The sequence below is a fragment of the Furipterus horrens genome, unplaced genomic scaffold (assembly GCF_987537825.1).
Source record: "Furipterus horrens unplaced genomic scaffold, mFurHor1.1.pri manual_scaffold_9, whole genome shotgun sequence".
NCBI lineage: Eukaryota > Metazoa > Chordata > Mammalia > Chiroptera > Furipteridae > Furipterus > Furipterus horrens.
This window is the reverse complement of record NW_028327179.1, coordinates 95,834,243-95,838,981: the sequence shown is the minus strand read 5'-3', so window position 1 is coordinate 95,838,981 and position 4,739 is coordinate 95,834,243. Positions and strand designations below refer to the sequence as shown.

Genomic DNA, 4,739 nt, shown 5'->3' with positions numbered 1-4,739 from the left:
GCTGGGATCTAGGGCTCCCCCTGGCTCAACGCACAGAATGTGCCATTGCTCTAAAGTGCCTGTCGCAGCTGATTGTGCAGACGCCGAGATTAAGGTTCAGAGATCAAGTCACTCCTCTTCTAACAGAGCTCTTTATGTCCATTCCACATGGACACGTGCGCTGTGGCGAGAACACGAAATCCTCACGTCCTGGTCACAGTCACACTCAGAATGCCACGTGCGTGTGCACTAGGAAGAGAAATACCTACAACTGTCAGTCTATGGCTGGTCCATCAACTGCTGTTTCCCACCAATGCGGTTAAGTAGGGACGCTCCAAACACAGGAGGCTCAGATGTCCTGGTGTTATAAAGTAAGGCCGATTCTTTCCGACCTCTGCAATTATCAGAACTGATGCAGCAGAGCTGGCGTAGAGGCTGCTCCAGCAATTTCAGCAATAGCAAGGGGCCCTCAGCCCACCCTCCCCTGGTGGCGGTGGATTAGAGCCGGGACTTGGAAACCGCCTGGGTTTGAGTCCTGGCCCTGCCATTTAGCACCCGTGTCACCTTGAGCAAGTCTCTTCCTCTCCATTTGCCTTGATTTTCTCACCTGTGGAATGGGTATAATGAGTGTCTGCTTCAAAACACATATTAATGTTGTGAACATTATACAAATACGAAATTTAGAGCAGTTCTTAACACAGAAGAGGCACCTGATTCCTGTTTGCTATTATTTTCTGGACCTTGTATTCTGTTGGACAGGGTTTAGGAAGTTAACATTGTGTCAAGAACACGAGACATTTACTGACATAGGATTACAGCTAATTAAATATCATTTCCCAGCATCAAGTTGAAATGTATATGAGTGTGAATTCATTATTTTGGTAGAGAAATATTTGTTTTATCTTTTGGTCCGAGATGGTCTGAGAGGCAAGACATTTTCATGATGAAACCGGTGGTTGGAATCTGTTGGCTTTGAAACTGTTGAACGGTTGCTGCCCCCTCCTGGCAGAAAGGAGAGAGAGAGAGAGAGAGAGAGAGAGAGAGAGAGAGAGAGAGAGAGAGATGTAATGATTTAGACTAAGGATCATTAGCAAGTGCAGAAGTGTGTGTGGAACTCTGAGAAAGAAGCTTTCTGACAAGATGGTCCCATTGGGTCAAGGCTTCGGGTTTCCCCATCGCAGCCACAGAGCTGGGGGTCTCATGCCTCATTCAGGGGCTCATACCTCTGTTGTTGCCATGACCCTCTCTGGCAACCTGGTAAATGCTCAGAGCCCCTTCTCAGACTATTGTAAACCCGTAATGTAGGCTACATCGTATTACAAAGGAAAACAATTATTGTGCAATGTCGTTGTTGAAATATTTTCAAAGAAAGTTATGGTATATGAATATGTGCTTGTCTTCAAAATTCCGTTAAAGAAACTATAACCTGGTGAATCTGAAAACTGCCATGATTTCAAAGTCGCGATGAGAGGAAATGATATTTACTCCGTGTGCTGTGATAAGAAGGTGCCTACGACTTTCATATCAACTGCAATGTATGCAAAGACCTCTGGTTCCTATTACGGACTCAGTCACAGGTACTAAACTTTCTGGGGAGAGGGAAAGACTCTGTATCTTGATTGCTAGGCTGATTACATGGTTGTAAAAATGTGTCAAAATATATTGAAATACGTATGTAAAACGGGCACATCTTATTGCATGTATGTTATGTTGCCGTTAAAAGTTGCATGAAAAAATGAATGAATGAATGAATGAATGAATAAAAGCTGCGTGACCGTGGCATTCCGAGGGAGGGAGCTGCTGAGCTTCTGCCAAGTTTCTATGAGCACATCACGAATCCCTTAAGGCAGCTCTGGGTCTGGTTCCAGGGAATGTGCTGGGCAGATGTCCAGGGCCCAAATGAGAGACACTTAACCTGCCCATTATCCTTATTCCTGAAGGCACGGCTTTGCCAGGTGAAGACCACAGCATTACCAATTTTTTTAAAGATCGTTGGAAATCTGTCATGCTCATGAAAGAAGAAAATAAAAAGGTTTCTTTGGTCTTTCCTTTGCCAGACATCCTGGAAACTGGGGAATCCGAGCCCCCTCACGCGGTCTCTTGCCCCCCCTTTCTGTCCCCGCCAGCTGCGTGAAACATCCCTCCCTGCTCACCTCGAGTTGCCATTGGGAAGTTTTTCCTTCTGGCGTACGCTCTTTCAGGTTGGGTTTCTGCTCACTCCCACCGCCCAATGCACCGCGGGCTTCCTGAGCGGGTTCCCTGCGAGTTTGTGCCCCAAGAGGAGCTGATACTGCCACGCTGTGTACAGGCTGCTGGCACAGAAATACACCGCTGAGTCCCCGGGCCCCGTGCGCTGGATTTCCAGGCTGCAGGGTGAGGGTTGGGGACATTGAATTGAAAATCGCTCCTTCACCTCTTCTGTTTTCTCAACAATTTGTTCATTCTGTAAGTAGACCAAAAACTTGAGCTCTTCTTCCAGCTTCTGACGATACCAATAAACATAGCTATGTCCTTTTTTGGGGATGCACTTCATCTTCGCTGTCTGTTCTTTTCCTCTGACCAGGTGCCTGGGACTCTGGGTGACCTCGGTGTCCATGGAGCCTGTGGAGGAAGACACAGAAAGCGGAGAAAAGCCCAGGAGGCAGCTCAATAATGCAGGCCCCGGAGGAAGCTCCGACCCTGGAATCCATCCGCAAGGTCACGGCGGGAACCCACCTGCTCCCCAGACCCAAAGGGCCACACAGCAGAGAAGTTTCAGGCCCATGGCTGGCTCAGGAAAAGAGCAGCGGCGGGTGGCCGTCCCTCGTCAGCAACCTCCTGGTGGCACGGTCACGTCCCTAGGCTTCACAGTCCCCAAGCACAGGAGAGGAAGACACAGGAAGTGGGAGGCAGGGCAGCAGGTGTGACTTCACTGGTGTGCATTTCAAACTGCTTTTGTCTTCTTTTTCCCTGACCCTGTTCTTTCACTGTTTTTGACATAAAATCTCTTTCGCATTGTTTATTTATTTGCTTGTTTAACCTGTCGGTTTTCCTCCCCTCCCCTTCTTTCCACCTCAAACGACGAGCGACACAGCTCAGTGTAGATCAATCACAGCTTTTGCTGTGTGTGTAAAACCATGCAGCAGCTTCTGACGTTACAAAATCAAATGCTGAGCCCTGTCAGGGTGGCTCAGCTGATTGGAGCATCATCCCCTACACCAAAAGGTTGCGGGTTTGATTCCCGGTTAGGGCACATACCTAGGCTGTGGGTTCTATCTCCCTGTCAGGGCGCGTGCGGGAGGCAATTGATCATAATTTCTTTCTCTCTCTCCTTCCTTCTCCCGCTCTAAAATCAATACACGTATCCTTGGGTGAGGATTAAAAGATTAAATGCTGAATATACAAAGCAATATTTATGACAAATATGCAATGCATCTAGGAAAACAATAAGACGAGTACTCTTTCCTGAACCAATTAGCTTAGGAAATAGATTATTGCTGAGAATTTTTAAGCCTCTACGTTATTCTTCTAGATTTCATTGTTCTTTCTTCACTATTTCCAGTTTATATTTTAATTCACTTGTTTTTCATTACAGGCTTTAGCATTTATGTAAAAATCTGTGAATTATATAATATTTAATGTGGTACGTCTTTGAAATTTATCTAAGGGGGATCATTCTGTTCACTTTTTTCTGTGACACGTTTATTTTTCATTCAATGATATGTGAACTTAAAATATTGATGCATATAATTTTTGCTAATTAATTTTAGTAATATATAGCTTTCCATTCTATTCAGTCACTGGAATTTATCATCCACTCTTGAATTGGTGCACGCTGTTGTTTTTTTCTACGTGTTTATGCTTCTACAAACAGGGCTGCGTTTTTGTACATTTCTCTGCATACCTAAATGCAAGGTTTTCTCTATCCCTGGGAATGTAAAGACAGCCTTGGGGTCACATTGTCAGCTTTGCATAACATGACAAAGTGCTTTCCAAACTAATCAAGCCAAATAACCAGTCCTGTCAACAATGTATGAGTGTTTTCACACGCTCCTCATTTAAGACTCCATTTGGGTTTAACGCATTTTTTATTTTTTCCAGTCAATTAGGTTAAAACTGTATCTCACTGCAGTTTTAGTCTGCATTTTTCAGACAGCTAAGGAGGTCAAACGTATTTTTAATATTTATAGGCCACTAGTGTTTTCTGTAAACTGCCTCGGCCCAGATTCTTTTTGGTCATTAGCTATTGCTTATTTGTAACAGTTCTTTACAGATTCTGGATAACAAACCGGGGTCAAACCTAGTTCCCTCTGCTGTTCATAGCTTTCCAATCCCGGGCTCATGCTTCACTCCCTCTGTGATTTGTTGTTGTTGTTCTTGTTGAATTTCTTAACTTGGTAGAGTTTATCATTGGGGGGCATGCACTTCTTAATTCTTTAAGAAATGCTCCCATCGCTCAAGTTCCTAACGATAGCCTCCCATATTATTTCCCAAAACAGTGACCATTCTGAATTTTGCATTCAAGCATGTGACTCATTTAGAATTTATTCTTGCTTATGCTCTGAGGAGGGGTATAAATTCATCTTTCTTCTGTAAATAACCACTTGTTCCAGAATAATTTGTATATCACATCATCTCTCTGTGGTGATGGCACTGTCATATAGTACATTCCTATGTATGCACGGGCATATTTATACTCTTACTATTATGTTCCACCTGTCTATTTATTTATGCCTTTTTCATTTTCCTAACTTATGAAATAATTTGATGATTGGTAGGGC

At 44.1% G+C, this 4,739-nt stretch overlaps 1 long non-coding RNA gene across 1 annotated transcript; it reads right to left on the bottom strand.

The window, feature by feature from the left end:
- Nucleotides 1-420: 420 nt before the first annotated feature.
- On the bottom strand, nucleotides 421-3,024 carry LOC150002257 (uncharacterized). Its single transcript, XR_016513151.1, has 3 exons — nucleotides 2,695-3,024; nucleotides 2,133-2,580; nucleotides 421-586 (listed from the first exon to the last, which is right to left on the bottom strand). It is a non-coding gene; the product is annotated as an uncharacterized LOC150002257 (long non-coding RNA).
- Nucleotides 3,025-4,739: the final 1,715 nt, after the last annotated feature.